This window comes from Gymnoscopelus braueri (genome assembly GCF_963280865.1).
Source record: "Gymnoscopelus braueri genome assembly, chromosome: 8".
In the NCBI taxonomy this organism is placed as follows: Eukaryota; Metazoa; Chordata; class Actinopteri; order Myctophiformes; family Myctophidae; genus Gymnoscopelus; species Gymnoscopelus braueri.
The window spans coordinates 29707462-29726395 of NC_137609.1; the positions used below are offsets into that span (position 1 = coordinate 29707462).

Genomic DNA, 18934 nt, shown 5'->3' on the forward strand with positions numbered 1-18934 from the left:
TTATAGTCTGTCTGTCTGTCTGAGCCTGTCTCTGTCATAATGATACACACAAATAAGTTGTGAAAAGTGTTCAGGTCAGTTTTATTCTTGTTACATTCAACTCAAGCGTGCACCACAAGTCTAGGGTTCTTGCTACTAGGATATGATACAAGCAGTACTAGAGGTCCTGGCATGATATAATAGTACTAGAGGTCCTGGTAGGATATACAACCAGCAGTACTAGATGTCATGGTGGGATATAATAGTACTAGAGGTCCTGGTAGGATATACGACCAGCAGTGCTAGAAGTCCTGGTACTGGTAGGATATAAAACCAGCAGTACTAGAGGTCCTGGTAGGATAGAAAACCAGCAGCAGTAATAGAGGTCCTGGACTGGCAGAATAGAAAACAAGCAATACCCCCCCCCCCCCCCTTTTCCTTTCCTATTTATATCAAGTACATGTACAAACGATACTATGACAAGGTATGAAGCACTGGGTTTCATGCATTCAAATGAGTTGTAAGTTAAAAAGAGACAAACCCTAGGTTATTTAAATGCATGACGTTATTTCTAAGCTGGGAAATGTTTTTTCCCCCTTCAAAACCTAAACTGAATGAAACCAGTTGAGGTTTAGTGTGTCACTGTTGCTTTCTCATCCCACCACGCACCATCCTCCTCCTCCTGCTTACTGCCTCCTCCCAACTGAAGCTGTGGAATCACAGCTGGCTTGTCACTGCTTTGGCCAATGCTATTCTAGACCCCAAAATAGCACACAGCACCATACTCCCATGTTCAGCTGCTGGTAATAGTTTTTGAGATGCAAGCAAGCACTTTTCAAAGCACAACCGGCTTCCCTAAACCACTAGCTTGCCGTCAGCTCTGCAGCTTTGTAAAAGGTCCTTTTTGATGGGCAGTGATCCTCTGTTTGTTTGTTTGTGTGTGTGTGCATGGTAAGTAGAAAGCCTCTTTCATACCTTTTTACAGAGAGCACTTTTGTACGCAGCCAAACAAACCATAACAACCGCGTTTGGTTCTCAAACACGGTGTGCTCATAGGAGTCGGGCAAGTCAGTGATTTTTGTGAGTAACTGGCTGATGTGAGGAGAGGGAAAAACCGGTGCAAAATGCCTGAATTCACTCTACCACTTTGAATGCAAGAAGAGTCTGTATTCATTCATCTGCATTCTGTACCACTATGACCCTTCTGTATGCAGGGCAAGGAGTCATGTTGTAGTAGCAACAGTCAACTATTACACTGTGTGGTCAAATGGCAGTTTGACAGCCCTCATCTAAAAGGTTGGATTTGTCCATGCAGTCAGTGGAACAGCTAGTGTTGGGATTCAAATAAATTGCTACGTAGATACGATTTGTTCGAGTCAACTGTCGCAGCCCTAATATTTTTGTTTTTTAATTCAATGTTGAGTCCTACCCGACATACTGGTAAATCCCTCTGTATTTGTATAGTTGAGGGAGAAAGAAATTAGAGGGTAGTGTAGAGGGCATGAAATACGTCTGTGAAACAAAAGCTAGCCCCTGCCACTCTCAAAACCCATATTTCATATTTTCTTGGATTTATCTTGTCAGAGTTATTGTATCATGAGATATATGCCAATACCCAGCCCCAATAAAGAACAGTTGCTTCATCTTCTGTTCTCTATTGAAATAATTGGTCAAATTGAGGTGCAAGAACTGATTTGTCCCAGGCAGTTCCTCCAGTCCCTGCGTTATTGTTATAGGTGGAGAAAACAATACATTTCTGGTCATTAGAGAGTAATGTGCATGAGGAGAGGGTAATGGAAGACTTCAGAGAGAAGGAGAGGTCTGTGCTGTTGGTTCGTATACCTTCCACAGATGTTTGGCTCAGAGTGCACTGTGTATCTCTCTCTCTTAAGGTCCGCCAGCCAGGCCCAAGTCCTGACTTTTCATCTATCCCCTCTCATCTACCTTTCAAGTAGTGCCATGCAGATGTCCCACGTCGTAATTGTTATTTGGGCACTAAAACTCTGGTGTGATTTATGGCAGCTTTGCCTGTGCCCAGCACACATTGGACATTTATGGGAATTCCACCCATCACGGAGCCAACCGCCTCCGAGAGAAAAAGAGAGGGAAAGAGAGATGCAGAGAAAGACACGGAACAGAAGACTGACTGATAGGGACAGAGATGGACACCATCAGAGACACTCCTCAAGATCTTATTGTTGTGTTTATGTATTAGAAGCTGTCTGGTAACGTTCATAAACCAATAGATTAGCTGCATTGGACAGAACAGCAGACTGCAGTACAGGTATTGGGATCACCACAGAGAATGTGTCCAGGCGGCTGTGTTGTGTCTTAGCAACAGTCTCTAAGGACGACGGTTTTGCCACTGACACAACTGCTGAAGTAAAAGAAAGGAGAAAAAAAGAGTCCTTCTTGTACATTTTTGATTACTGCCATATATTCCAATCCTGAGGCCTTAGTTGTGGCATCTTGATGGAAGAATTTTGCGAATGTAAGAATTTAAGAAAAAAGCGATACTAAAAGTCTAAAAAGCCTTGTTCGTTGGCCCTAGAGGCAGTGTTGCTCATGCTCATTAAACCAAAGATGGTTAATTTATGAAGATACACCATCCCGATTGGAGCCACTAGAGGCGACATGGTACACAAAACCTACAAATGGTCTCCTAAGTGGGCGCCGGCGTCTGACGGTAAATCTCGCTAATGTCCTATGTTTACTGGAGAAAGGTAGATAATAAAGTACATTTTCTCCTGATTTGTAACTCTGAAAAAAGCCATTTAAGTATGAAAATCTTGGGAATATTGTGTGGCTTGTGACGATCGGGTCCAATATTAAGTTCAGCGACCATGGGGCGAAAGAATGGTTCAGAAGCTGTGTTCACGTTCACTCTTCCATTGGAATGAAAAAACTCCAACCTGCTTCTGGTCTCCTAAAAAAGCGTCTGCCTACTTCACGCAGATACGTTAAGTAAACCGGAGATGTTGAGTCTTGCTATTTTGGTCTTGACTTGGACTATACCCAGCCAGACCAAAGTGGTTGACATCACCGTCCTTAAAGCCCCACGCTCTTCTGTAGAAATGTTGTCCTATGGGTGATCTTCATCAGGTGATGAAGCCCTACATGGGCTCAACTGTGGGGATGGATGTGCATATCCTACCTGGCTACCTTTTTTTCATATGATAAAAAAATGCCATGGGCTGACCAAAATGAGTAGGGTTCATCCTCCATAGAGTATGAATGCACTCAGCAGGTCTCATGGCAATCTGTCCATTAGATTTTGAGATACTTTGAGATACTAGAAGATTGTTGTCCTTAGGGTGGTGTGTTGTTAGAGGAAAGGGCATAAGGTTGAAAAAATCTGTAGGGTTCATCCTCCAGGGAGCATGAAGGTGCCCAGTGAATTTTATGGCAATCAAATCCAGCCGTTTTTTAGATATGTTTTTGGGAGACGAGACACAGTGAAGTGTTGGGCAGTTTTACATTGGTTTTGTGGAAATTTTGTTTTTGGTGATGCAGCGTTGAAAAGGTTAATAAAAGTAGTCAGGGGCACGGTGGCGCAGCCGGTAGCGCTGTCGCCTCACAGCTAGAAGGTCCTGGGTTCAATTCCCGCCGGGGACGCTGTGGGCGCTGGGGGCGTGTTCTCTCCTCCGCGTCATCAGTGCCCATACCCTAGGTGGGGTTGGTGAAAGGGCCTTTCTGTGTGGAGTTTGCATGTGGGAGAGTAGCGCCCAGGATTACATAGGCAATTGGCACTGGGTGAAAAAATATGGGTTACAAAATCGTGGGATAAAAATTATAAAAAAATAAATAAAAAAAATTATAGAATGTGAAATTGATACCTTTGGTTGGAGGCATTTCACTCATGTATTGACTGGTTGAGGAAGAACATGTATAGGTCACAGTGGGCTGTGGGCAAACTAAATGCCAAAATGTGAGTGTGTGTGTGGTAGGAATATTTCAAGTCCTTGTAAAAAAAAAGTAAGAGTCTGTGTGTGGTCGGAAATTCTGAATATTATTTATTCCAGTAATGTTGGAGTAGACCTGTCTTTTTTCCCTTTTGGGGTGGGGGGGGGGGGGTGTGTGTGTGTGTGTGTGTGTGGGGGGGGGGGGGGGTGCACTGCATGTGCTTCTATGAGTGCAGAAGGGATGTATCAAGTACGTCAAACGATGTTCTAGAGTGACAGCAAATACCGGGTCACTTCCTTATCTCTGCCATTGTCTGATGTTGACAGGACGTGTCACACACCTTTCCATTCATTGCATTAAAATGCCACACAAAAACAAACATACCAGTAGACCTGCTTACTGAGGAGTGGGCGGGTCTGCTGCATGGCAGTAGTAATTACTACTTGCTTATGATATGCAAATGCCATTCGTTCTAATTTAGTTTTTGTTGAAGCAAACTGAAATATGTGTGTGGCACTGCACGCACCATAAACCTAGTCAGCCTAGTTGAAAACCAGTTTAGCAGATGATTTGTTTTGTTGTAAGCTTGGATGTTTTACTCAGCACATTTATTATATGGATTCAAGTTGATTTTCCTTCATAAAGAAGAAACATTTAATTTATTCTGTGCATGTCATTATTGGTGAAATATTTCCATTAAATAAAAATAAACCATCGTACGATGAAGTATAAATTAAAATAAGACCTCAGAGGTTAAAGACTTGTCAGCGCTGGTATCTTCGTTCAATATGTATCAGTATTTTGCAGCTCTGTCTGCAGTATGTGACGACAACATTGTTGTGGTCAAATAAACACAATAAATATACACAATAAATACATCTATTGAACAGTACTTGGCAGTTCTGACTGTGATCTAATCTAAATTGCGTTGATGTGTGCCATAATAAGGGCACGGTCACACATCCGTGTCAGAAATGGAGTGCAGACGCGCTAGCCACCAGTGTTGTCTCGCGGATTGTGGGCATTGCTGGTTGTCTTATGTGTAGTTCGTTTGACTTATGTTGAAGTGGTTGGCTTACTGAAAGAAAACCACAAGCGAAATGCCTGCCAAGTGGGGTCAACGGCACGCACGCTTCTTTCCTATTGGTTGAGGCCCGGAGGCCTGGTCAATGTTCACCAATGTTGAACTGTGTGCTGCAGACGCACTGAAAGCGACGTGTGAAAACGCTGCATCGAGAAGCCCCATTACTTCACTCGCATAGAATGAAAGTGATGCTTTTGAAGCATATATGTGACCGTGCTCCAACACTGAAAACTGGATACGAAATTATTAGAATGTTAGAATTCATGGGTGGTTGAAATTGAATTGTTTTACCAGCTTGGCTTTAGAATAGGAAATTGGTTTCAGAATAGGACCGTCTTCTCCATTGGTGGCAGCCTGGCAGGTGACCTTCTAAAGTGTCTGATAGAGTTAGCAATCTCACCTTTCCACCCTGGTTGAGAACCTGCCGGTGAAACTGTTTATGAACAACTCCATGGTTGCACTTCCTGTCAGTGTCAGGATTTTAAACGACGAAGAGATACCCACACAAGATGAAAATTACAACAGAGAGGGAGAGATGGGGGGCAGAGAGAGTGTGAGAGGGAGAGAGAGAGACCTTCCTGTCAAAGCTCTGAAAATAGCCTAGGTAACGGGAAGGGAATGGGAAAGGTATAGTAAGACCGACTTCTGAGAAAGGGAAGGGAGAAGGCAGAAAGAGAGATGTATATCTTAAAGAAAGACTTGGTGTTCTTACAAGAGAGTCTGTGAATGAGACAGTTAATGAAAGAGAGTCGTGTAAAGGAGATGGGAGGGGCCAGAGTTCTTGGGATATAGTGACAGTGTTAGCTGTCACATTTTAGAGAAAGTGAGGGAGCTCGAAAGGGCAGTACATTCTTGTGAAATGGAAGGAAACAGAGGAAGGCCAAATTTGCTTTTAAGAAAATAGAAGAGAGAGAGCGACAGAACCGTGGAGACTGGAGTTCGATTCCTCCACGGTGCATCCTGCTTGACCAGGCGCTCCAATGTACACAATCATATGCACTCATTTTCCAATACAGAGGCATATTCTTTACCTTAAAAACATATTTACAACCTTTAAATAAAAATAAACCTTCTTTACACATAGAGGCTATCTTGCACAGACATGAATACGGGTGTGCCTTAAGATGTTGACTAGCCCTTTGGTATGCCAAGTTGGGCACAAAAGGTTTGAAAACCACTGGTCTACACCCTCCCAAGACCAACAGGTAGTGGTTGGCAATTGACAAGGACTATGTACAGTATGATATGAGTGGAATTTGCGATGACTAAAATGAAAGAACAACAAAAACAGTTGATCAGAGAGTGTGTGTGTGTGTGTGTGCTTGTGTGTGTCAGAGTGAGTGAGTCACTGGGTGAATAAACACAGCCTTCCTCTGACCCGGTGCTGCTCAAAGCTCTCCTTGTGGAACTAATAAAGCCCCAAGGTCCGCATCAACCCAAGTTTTAAGATCCTCTGGACAAGGAGGGAGGGTTTAGACTGAGACAGACGCTGAAGCTGGGGACTCCGGTTTACCAGCAGAAGTTCTACGCTCTGTGGTTGTGGCTTCAAGATCTGCTGCAACTTTCCCCTCTTTTCTTTTTCTTTTTTTTTCTCCATTCTCGGCAGCCTAGAAAGGCATGAAAAGAGGCTTCAGATGTTCTAATGAATGAGTCAAATTATTTTAGACCATGCGGCACTAAAACCCTTGTGTAACGTGTACAGAGTACAGACTGTTTTCTTTTCATGCCGTATTGTGTTTTGTGTGTGTCGCAGATGACCTTAGCACTCCATGTGCATATTTGAGTGTTATGCACCAAGACAAATTATTACTAAATGTCAGATTTTGTTGTGCTAGTTGGCTAACAGCAACACCAAGTGACAGCAACACTCTCCACTGAGTTGCATCAATTCAATTCTTTGTCCATCCATCCATCCATCTATCTTTGTCCGCTTATCCGGATCCGACTCATGGAGGTTGAAGTTCCAGCAGATAATCCAAGACTCTTTTTTTGTTGTTTGTTGTTGTGTTATTTCTAACTATAATACATGCTACGTACCTACTACCTGGTGAGCCAGTGCAGCGGTCTACTGTACCTACTTGTCTGTTGGGCACGAATGATAATCAGTTTAGGAAGATAATCCATTTTGAAAACTGTGTTTATGCACTTACACTGTTGTCCAATCTGTTTATTTGAGACATTTAATTATGAGGTCGTCTGTGAGACAGCGCCACTTGCAAAGGCAAGTTTCTATCAGGCCTGTTGTTTTGATGTCCCCCAAGCTGCAATAACAGTGGCTTTGTCCCAGTTGGGGATTGTTTGAATGTAAACATGTCAGCTTTTCCTATGGGTACCACTGCTCCCATGGAGCCTAGGGGCTCCCTGCTGCGGCTGTGTGTGTGTGTGCGCGAAAGAGAGTCGGACTGACTGCGTCTGTGCATGCTAGTGTTATGTATGTACATGCGACATCAGCATGTGTTTTGTGTTTTTGTTGTGGCCACAGACACATGCAGTACATGCATCACATTGTGTGTGTGTGTGTGTGTGTGTGTGTGTGTGTGTGTGAGGTGAGGACCATAGTGTACTAGAGCAGCAGCATTCCATGCAGGGCAACAGCCAGGCGTGAAGAGACCGATGGACTCGGCTCATGACAGCTAGCAATATCAGTGAAAGATTATTGATTATATAAACTGAAATTATGCATCTATGCAAATATCTCTATCTCTCTCTCTCACTTCCCCCCCCTCTCCCTCCTTGCGACGTCGAAGAATCTTCCGGTTCGGACAGGCTTTTTTCCGAACTATAGTTTGGAGAGTCAGGACATCTGTTGCACGTGCAGGTGCAGGTGCACGAGTTCCGAGAAAAAGTTACGTTAATTACAAAACTTTCACTGTATGACTTTAATCTTGAATGAATGGTACAGCTTCAATGATCCATTCCTTTGTTTACGTTTCTTCTCATGTTGTAGACCAGAAGTAGGCCAACAGGCAGGCTGCATAAAACCTGTCGCCACAGTGCTCTTATTAAAGTGTTTTTTATCACCTTGCAAAACTGCCCTGGAATGTCTGTCTCGGTGCAGAAAAGGAAAGCAATATAAGCACATGGCTACATTTGTGCGTGTGTGTGTGTGTGTGTGTGCATGCGTGTGCATATTCACGTACTGTATATGTGCGCATTTGCAACCATGTGGTTGGATGCATATTTGTGTGTGTGTCCTTACATTCTATGGGCATTGGCTGTAGGCAGAATTTGAGTGTTTTGACTGTCCAGAAGAGGTTTTCTTGATGTCTTTTTTTCTTTTTTGCAAACGTACTGGGTTTTCCTCAAATGGAAAGCAAGTTTACGGCTGGTCTGTTGGCAGGGTGGATGGAGGGCACATACAGGTATGTGAGGTTTTCCACATGTGAGACCTGTGCTGAAGTCAACGGCACTGAACTATGTCCGGTACACAGTCAGCAAGTTTGGTTTGGATTGTGAGACATTGTTTGTAAGTCAGAACACTAGGCCAGCGGTCAGAAAAATGAAGAAACGGCCACATTGGATAAACAAGACTTCACCAGACTGACATTCTGCCTGTAAGAGCCCTGATTGAAGTCAGTTGAAGTGATGTACAGTCAGGTCACACAAGGAGAAAATGGGAACAGAAAGACCAGACATAATGGTATCTGTAAACAAGATTCCCTCTGAAAAATCTGAGATGGGGAATTTGAGAGAGAACCGATTGCATTTCTCTTGTATGTCCTTCCCCATCTGTGAGAGGGATAATGTCATTCAGTTACAATATAAACAAATAAGCCAATGAAGGTAGTAGGTTTCTACAGAGCATCTGAGTTTAAAAACATCCCATCTCCAAGACCCCCTCGAAGATTTGAGCTTGATTCAAGTGGTGGCATTCCATCCTGTAGCCTGGCGTTGCAGGTACACTACAGAGACAAAAAAAAGAAGAACTGAGTGAGACTTCTTTTTAAAGTTGTTGCAGTTTCTTGACTTTCTTTGTTTTGTCGGGGAAGAGAACATTTCAAGAGCAGTCTAAGAGATTTGGTGTAGAGGGAAAGAAGGAGGGGCACCCCAGTCAACAAAGTACATAGTTTGCGTGGTTAAAGTAACTTTTGGGGTGTCAGGCCAGCCAGGAATCACAAAGGCCAAATTGTCAGATATTGCATTAAGTACAGGATATAAGGACACCTGGAAACCTGCTCAACAGTTCAAGATGGATGCAAATCGAAACTCGTTGTGCATTAAACATTTGATATATCATACAATAAACAAATGAACACATTGAGAAAATAGACCAAATATGATGCTTGGACAGTTCAAAGCAGTCAACCCCACTGTTCAGTTCAACACCCTGGGAGTCATACAGTATTTCCGCGCAACTCGGTTCAATGCAGTCTGCAAATTCTGTAAAATGGGGTTACCACCATCAATCTCATTTACTCACATACAGTAGTACCACATCCATCAGATTGTCATAGTTGAGTAGTCAGCTTTCAGAAAAACAAGCAATCAGCGTGGCTGTGAAATGAACCCACATACAGTAGGTCCTTCCATGGCTACTGAATAATCCTTCCAAGGTTAATTACCAATCCAACTGTCCCTTTTTTCAATTAAAGTTAATAACTTGTCCATTTGCTTCTTGCACAGAATGCCAACTTTTTGCAGTTTCAAGAAAAGAGTCATAAGGGTAAGACTAAACAGGAGGGAAAGAAACATGGGAAACAATGTCAGATCACAAGGCTCATACAGTGAGTAGTAGTAGTGAGTGATTTTGGACACAACCTCAGTGACTGACTCAGCAACATTTGCGTTTTATAGGGCTGGCCCCATTTGCGGTCCAGCCAAAAAGTAGGTTTGTGTGTACATTTATGATGGAAGGTCTTTGAATAGTGTGTGTGTGTGTGCGCGTGCGTGCGTGTGCGTGCATGCGTGTAAACTGTTTTAGTTATGTAAAGCAGTAGCATACTGATACAATCTGGAACTATTTTGTAGGAAGGAACAGGCCCTAAATGTTACCGATTCGATCAATCCAAACCAGGCCAGCTTCCTGAATGTCTGTGTCAATACCAGGCAGGCCTCATTTCCATATCAGTCCATCGGCTCACACTTTGTGGTGGCCGTGTTTGCTAGCTTTGTTCTAGATTTGTTGTGGCCTGCATGGGAAGCCAGTAGTGCTGATTCAAATCCTTTGTGTGGCTGGAACAGGTGACTGTTTAGACCTGCATACGAATAGCTAACATAAGTTACATAACCTTTGCTTTGGTCTAGGTCCTCACCTGCTTATTAACCCTGTTTGCTCATACATTCATTCTGATGATAAGAGTCCTAGCTGGTGCTTGCACAATTGGCAATCATACAAGTACAATATGAATGTCAGATCTTTGCTCCCTTGTAGACTTCACAAATAGATGGGGGACTTCAGTTAGCTTGATTGGCTTAATTAGAAATCTTCTCATTGTTGGCTCAGATATATAGAAATGTAATACAGTATCATCTTGGAACAATAACGGCCAACACATTAACCGCTATTATGTCTAGGAGATACACACACACACACACACACACACACACACACACACACACACACACACACACACACACACACACACACACACACACACACACACACACACACACACACACACACACACACACACACACACACACACACACACACACACACACACACACACTGTTGATTCCAACCGCCCACACACCTTTTTCCTTCATTCCTCTGTGACTATTTTCTGACACTCAGTGCTGCGGGTACATGGACCATCATGTATTCATTGAGAATGAATTCATTCCGAATGAACTCATTCCGAATAGAGGAATCTGTTCCACTCACCTGTTTACATGGGACCTGAATAAAAGTATTCCTCGTTTACATGACCAAAGCATTCATTCGGAATATAACTTTTGACATGCGCAAAGTGGTTCCCGCCTACGCCCGGGCATGGACCAGGGGCCACTACCCGGAGCAGAGCTTCCCCTGGTGGGCATGGGAGGAGGCAATAGCCCCCTTGTGCCTCCGCGGTGGAGATCTGTCGGTCGTAGACAGGCCGGTAAGCAACACACCGACTCTGGCCAGGCAGCGTTGTATGCGGTACAAGCCTGTGTTCCTTTGTTATTGCCGTTTTAATGCAAAAGTAGCAGATCTACAAGTTCAGACCAGTTTCTTTTTTTGTATTGGTACCAGACACGGTAAAACGTAGGCTAGCCTATACTATTTGTCACATTTCTCATGTAGGTACGATGACGTCATCGCGCATTCGCACATGGTCATTATAATAATAAATAATAATAGGCTACATACACACCGGACCGCTCATGGTCATTATAATAATAAATGGAGAGAGAGAGTCTATGAAACAAGGCACGCTCATTTATGGCAAAAGTACAAAAGTATTGGCATCAAAATATACTTAAGTAGAAAGTATAAGCTACTCATTATACCGAGTGTCACGTTTTTCTTGTATTATTATGAAAAAGCTTTGAAACATGCTGTAACTCATTCACTGTGACGAAAACACTCTTTCTGCGCCGAGTAGCGCGCGGTGCGCACACGGGTTGAATGCGGGGTCTGTCGCCCTAAAACACAATCGCCCCGGGTCAAAATCCAGCGACCATGGAGCGGCCGTGGATGGCCCGCTCAAAAGGTGCGTGGGGCGTGGTGTTTTGGGACGACCGTTCCGGCTGCCCATGTAATGAATTGATTAAGTAAAACTCATCTGTTTTCGCTGCAGCTGCGCCCTAATAATGTTGTTTTCATTTATTTTTGTTCATGTATGCTATTAAAACAATGCAGCTATTGCAGTATTGGGCCTGTGATTAAAAATGTATACGTATTTGGCCCCTCATATATAAAATAAATGCAAAATCTGATTTAAAATTGAAACTTGCAGCTGATCAATGCGTTTCTGCGTTTACGTGTGGACAGGGATTAAAAAAAAATAATCTTTGTCATGTGGCCAGGGATTCTTTTTAAAAACTGAGGACTAAAATACCCGTTTAGAAAAAGATCCATATAAGTGTAGCCTAGGCCAGCAATCCTCGGAGCGTCCGTTCTCCTGGACAAGTCTGGGCTTAACCATTACAGGCTTATTAAATGACGCTATAGAATAGAATCATTCATTTTATCCCGCAGGAGCGACCGTGGCCGAATTAGAGATTTGATAGGTCATTTTTGGACAATTCTGACAGCACTACTAAGCACGGACATGCGCAAAGTAATGCATGTATTCCAAACAGAGAGGAGTGTTTGGAATAAAGTGTTTACATGGTCAATTCCGATTGGTATATCCCGATTCAAACGGTCTATACCACCCCTCCTAACCCGAATGAAAATTCATTCGGGTCAGACTGGAATGGAATATTCTATTCCAATTGAGGTGTTTACATGAGCATTTCTATTCTGAATGAATTCATCCATTCATTCATTCCGAATAGAAGTGTATTCATTCCGAATGAAACTGTCCATGTACCCGCAGCCAGTGACTTAGACAGATTTACCTCTATACAGGCAGATAAGGGATCAGACTAAAGTATTTGTTAAATGCAAACGGGCCACTTGTTGCTAGCAGCACGGTTTGTACTGGCCACGTTTCCCTGTGTGATATCTGTTCCAAGCTGGTCCTCCTTGTTCTGAAAGGTCACAGTAGAAGCTGGACTGCAACCCACAGCCTGAAATTCAAAGCCCTGCTACTTGCTGTCATGTTTATGGGCTCAACAATTAATCAAACTCATCAATTTAATATTTCTTTCCCTACAAAAATTGTGGATTTACAAGCTCGACTGTGTTGTACACCGACGTATGAAATGGGGCCGAAGCGGTTAATCAGACTAACCAATTTAGTCGATTATGAAAATGTATTCAATTGTTTTTGCATTGATTCATTCATTGACATTATTATACTGTATCACGGATTCAGGCAGGGGTGTGTGTGTGTGTGTGTGTGTGTGTGTGTGTGTGTGTGAAACACGCTTTAAGTTTATTCGATTATTTGAAAAAGTAAATAATCGATAGTTGCATGAATCCTAGTCATGTTTTTTGTCAATAAATCACTGGTCAATCAGTATGTCAGTCACTGGTTCCATCAGTCCTAAGTGCATTGTCTCACTCATTCACACGCCTGCTTGCTTGTTGATTGGGTCAACTCCTCTGCTGACATGTTTGACAGGAATTCACTGTGCACACCTCTGGAATGCTGGGTATGTCAGAGCTGGTTTTCCCTGAAGCTCCCGCCGCTCTGACTTGTTACTCACACGTCACTTACAGTATGGATGGAGGGAATTCAAATTTGAACGAACATGTTTTTGTTGGGGCGCTGATGGCCCACAGGCCCAGTGTTTAAGGCGCATACCACATACTGTATTATGCATACCACATGATGCAGCTGCAGCGAGTTGTATGTTCGATTATTATTCCCGAGCCCGTGTCACTCCCTTTCTCTCTCTCCTGTTTCATGTCAGTCTTCACTGTACTATCAATCAAAATAGCAAAAAAAAATATCTTGAACATGTTTTTGTTTTTGCATACACAAAATGACAAACTAATAATGCAAGCAGAAAGACTTGCCATTCTGTTTAGAGCGAACATAAGTCTGAACAGTTTCCACCTGGCTGTGGCTACCATCAGACTGTTGAACAAGCGCTGGGCCCTGCCTGTCACCAGGCTGTCCTGACAACACAGGCCACCACACACAATCCTTTTTCTGTCTATTTTCCTTGTTTCTTTCCATCTCTATTTTCCCCTTTCTTGAGAACCTCACATTGTGGGAGCTTGTATGACACATCATTTATTTACACCTGTAAACCTGTGATGTGACAATAAAGTTGCAGTTTAAGTCAGGACGATCTGTACAGATCCTCCATGGAACATGTAGACCTATATTGTGATCAGTGCTTTAACCATCACGCTTGTAGATGTGCTCTTTTTGCCGAATGTTCACCTATTATGACATGACATACCCATACCTTCCCCCTCCCAACCCCCAGAAATATGTGGGAAACACTACTTAGTCTTGTTCTTTCACTTTCCACCAATATATTTCTTTCCCCATGCTTTGTAGCCAGTATATTTCATGATTGCCTCACTCCCCCTCCACAACCCAAACCTTGTAGCGTCGGCCATTGAGAGCAGTTCTCTAGAAACGTTCCAAAACAATGGGTGGCCGAGTGGTCAATAAAAGAGGTGTTTTGTAAGAGCTGGTGTGTGGGCTGTGGGTATTATGTGTGTGTACAGACCTGTTATACAGTCAGTGGTATAGACTAGCTTTTGTGCAAGAGAGAGACAGACAGACAGATATTTGGAGGGCAGGCAGGCCAGGGTCAGAAGTTGAAACATAGCCTAAAGAGAGATTTGTATTTAATGACAGACTCTGCATGCCATTTTGGGTGACAGAACATTGTGAATGTAGAAGCTTAGAGCTGGGCTGTACGGCAGACATGGGAATTGCTATTTGGGGTTGGTCCTATACTGGTAAGATGACGTCATCCTTGAACGTAACATTTTCATACTGGATGTTGTCAGATAAAATAAGAAAACTACAACTTGATAGACGGGTGGTTAGAGGGAATATCCTGTCCTGACTGTCAAAACAGTTTCAAATCCTCTCAACAGCCACTATGTCCGCCATTGTCAGCATTTGGGTCTTTACTTTGTTGTATGATAAATAGCGAAATTTGCTATTTTAATTGTTTTGTTTTTGAATTGAAAAATGTTGGACAATTTTTGCCTTGAATTACATGCCTAAAATTACGGATGCCAGGTTGAAATTGGTACTTGTCTGTCTTGTCTGACCTATCACCTATGACCCCTCAGCAGGAGACAGATTACTGCATAGGGACTTAGACTAAGAGCTCTAAATGCCGAAACATTTCTAAATATGTGTCTGCCACCCTTAAAGTTATACTACGTTATGCTGACAGGAATGATCTACCATCTTTCTGACCTACCCTTTGGCATTATAGTTCAACTTTTATCTTGCTGTTATATCGTGCTATTTCATATACTGTAGCTCCCATTCCATTCTTATCAGACGATTACAATTCAAGTCATTCTGCATGGATTAGTGCTGACGTGCAGTACACACACTACGGCTGCCTGCAACTCTCCATTAGTTTCTTAGCGATTATTCTATAGATTAGTTTTTCGAATGGTCGAGAAACACATATTTTTGTTTTCAACAAATTGATCTGAAAGAACTACCTTTTTGTTTTTTAAATAATCGCCAAAATCGATTACTCTGATTAACCAGTTAAAGTCATACTGTGTAATATTATTAATAGATTACTTTGGAATGCAACAGTACATCAGAAACTGTATTTATTAACGTTAGAATATATAATTAACTTGGTACATTTCCACTTCAAATAATAATAATAAACTTTATTTATATTTATATAGCACCTTTCATGACATAAATGCAGCTCAAAGTGCTTTACAGAAAAAGAAAGAAAAAGTGAAAACAAAACACAGAGCAAAAACTAAAAACATTAGAGCAATGGCAACAATAGAGCAATGGCAAAAAACAATGGCAAGAAATAATGGCTACAAATAAGAGGCAGTGGGTCAAGCAAAACAAGTAAAACAATAGAGCAGTGGCAAAATACAGTGGCAAGAAATAAAAGCTAGAAATAAAAGGCAGTGGGCCAGGCAAAACAATAAAGACAGAAATAACAACACAGAGATTCAGAAGAAACAGAATCAACTAAAAGCAAGAGTGAAGAAATTAGTCTTGAGCTGTGCCTACGTCAGATGTTGATCAGGACAATAGCTCCCTTAATTTCTTCTTTGTTTTTAACCATCATCATGCAAAAAAACTATCAATTGTCAACTCAATATCCCTGTATCTCATGCTTATCTAATTATGTATGTGTTGCAGTAAAGAAATCCCAGACCAGGATGTACTGTAGGCCGACTTGCTGGTGATTTTAAAAGTCTTGAAAGGTGCACCAGTATTTATTTTTCACCCTTTCACAGGAGGACAATGGCAGTAGTTATTAACAATCAGTGGTGTACTATACGCCATGCTCTCCAGGTGCTTGCTTGAAGTCATAAGGTGGCAAAATGTCAATATGTATTTAATCAAAGTTCATTGGCTCAAGCTTAATCATACTACGCAAGAGCACTGTGACTAAATGTAATCGTGTGCAACACAGTTACAATATAGATCACACTCGTAGGTTTTAATTTGCCCCCCACTGTCACTGTCCTTGTGCATGCTTTCCAAATAATTTGGTTTACATTGGGTAAAGGCAAGAAAGAGCACCCCTATAATCAAAAGCCCCCCCCCCCCCCCCCCCACATGTATCGCTGCCATTCTACATTTCAATTTGGTGACCGACCCACGTCGCCACTGCCGATGGGGCAGTACACACCGCACAGACTTTTGGTCACAAACGTCGGCTTGGTGTGTCACAGCCTTCAGTGTCCTAATATGAAGCCCTGTTGAGTCCGTTTCAACCACTTGACTCCTTGACTGGTTCCATGACAACCAGTGAAAAGGGGGTATATATTACGGGAGGTGCGGGTCATGACTGGGAAGTGAGTGACTGTGTCTGCTTCCTGCCCCTTAAGCCTACGGCCTCCAAGCAGAGGGCCAGGTGTCCCAACTTAAGCAGTCCTTTTCATTCTTAAGGACCAGAATAGCATGACTTCAATAGGCTGATTCATTGGGGGTTTAGGAGGAGGATGAGTAGGGGGTGCATGTCTTCATTGACTCAATCCTCAGAGAGGAGAGAGCAGTCAAGCGGCTGTGATCAGAGCAGATGGTGACAGATGCAGATTGCTCAATAGCCCATGTTCTGCCATTGTGGCATATTGGGGAAAAAACCCACAACCTTTTGTAATACTGTGCTTGTAGTTGCTACCCCACATGCTCGCCTGGCGCCCCGGCCCCATCCCTTCCCGTTCAGTGTGACGACCCCCTCCTCACCCCTGGCCTGCACCGGCACTTGTTGGTTTCCCACATGTACTGTAACATATACACTGGGTGGACCGGAGGGCGAACCGTCAACCTACCAATTCGCAGACGCCTCTCTATCCGCTCGGGTACGACCAGCCTATCTGAGATGCTGAAATCTGAAAGGATATTTATTTTTTTCTCACATCATGCGGTAATGTGAGACCAATCTAAATGAAATCACTGGTTCATTTTTCCAACAGTGAGTGCTTGTGCATACAAAATATAAAATAGAAGTGGTTAAAAGAAATCAGTTGCGTAACGTTCCATTTCAGATCAAGTGAATCATTGTGGGATCATACACTTCATCATCTTCAAACCACACCCTGTCACGTTTTGGATGTTCTTTCATGATCAAACAATTTAATCTGAAAATAAAGAAAGAGGCCGCACACTCGTAGCCACGATGCAGGATTTATTTGGAAACCAACGTTTCGACCACGTAAGGTCTTCTTCAGGGAATGATTAATTCCCTGAAGAAGACCTGTGTGTGGCCTCTTTCTTTATTTCATATTACTTACCAAGGTCAGCAGCACCTCACCAATACTGGTGTGCGCCCTCCTCCTCCCTTTTGTTCAAACAATTTAATCTGACATTCCTCACTAGCTGATGAGCACTAGCTTCTCCCTGGAATATTGTATATATCGTTGCCGTCAGGAAGAAACCTCATATCTCCATATTTCAGTTTTTCAGATATTTTCAGTTTTTTTTTCTTCGTAAATTAATGCCCTACTTCATCATACAAGACTGAGTGTCACACAAAACTAGTGAAAATAGCAGAACTACAAGCTCACAACGCATCGCATAGCGGCGTGTTGTGAGCTTGTAGATCTGCTATTTTCACTATTTTTAAATGTTTTTATAACAATTATAAAAAAGCAATGGTTTCCAAGGTTTCCACCCGACAGCAACGATATGTCATTGTGTAAGTCTGCCACAGTGCAGGAGAGACGGGGAACCATTGCTCAAGAAATAACTGAACTTGAGCATACAAAATATAAATGACTTAATAAATGCCAAATTCATATTTATCAGCTGCTCAGTCTGAAGGCTTGTTTCACAAGCCAGAACATGAAATTACACAGTAGGCGGGCCCAGTGCACAACAATGAAGCCCAGTATGCAAATAAAGACGTTTACCATTCATCCGCATAAGCATTTGAATGTCTTTGCAGCAGGAGGCTCATACATTTACACCAGAGCAGCGTTTCTCTCTCTCTCTCTGGGTCTGGAATGAAAATCAGACATTCTGGCCGTGGGATGTTCTCCTCCGCCTGACGGAGCACCTACGGTGTTGCCATGTCCGCTTTTTATAAGCTGACTTTTGGTTTGTTTTTCTGTAAAGTCGCTCGTAAATATTGGTAGTTGTGTTTTTGTGGGTTTGTTGCTTAAGTGTAGTTGCTTATTTGGGCTTGCTTCCTAATGCTGTTTAAAACCAGTGTTTCTCAAATATTTTCATGTCAAGGACCCCCCAAATAAATGTGTATTTATTCATCTTAAAATATTTTGTGCCAGGGACAAGATTTGTGTTGTTAAAATGTTTCAAAAATATTTCAAATATTTCCCATTTTCTTTCAAGATCTCTTGAAAGTGGCAGATCTACACGCTCACAACGCGTCACATCAACACGTTGTAAGCTTGTAGATCGGCTATTTTCAAATAGCCGCTGAGTGTGTGTGTGTGTGTGTACACGTGCGTGCTCATGTGGCCTAGTTGCTTCTTTTGGGCTTGTTTGCATAGACATGGTTGCTTGTTTCTCTCGCAAAATCTGGCAACACTGATTGCGGCCGTGGGAGGTTCTCCTCTGCCTGACGGAGCACCTATCCTACATGTTTTCATCTGTCCTGTCCTGTTGTTCTGCACTCCTGTCTGTAAAGAGCCAGACAGATATATCAGCCATTATTCCGTGGGCTTTCTAAAAATTGTAGATCTACAAGCTCACAATGTGTCACAATGCATTGGCTGTTTTTGAAAACATGAATAAAAAGTTCAGTTTATGTGTGTATTTTATATTTACTTTGCTTGTT

At 42.6% G+C, this 18934-nt stretch overlaps 1 protein-coding gene across 3 annotated transcripts in view; it reads left to right on the top strand.

Annotated features, from left to right (window-relative positions):
• The window catches only part of rapgef6 (Rap guanine nucleotide exchange factor (GEF) 6), a 233921-nt gene that overhangs the window by 1002 nt on the left and 213985 nt on the right, over positions 1–18934 (top strand). The window lies entirely within an intron of this gene.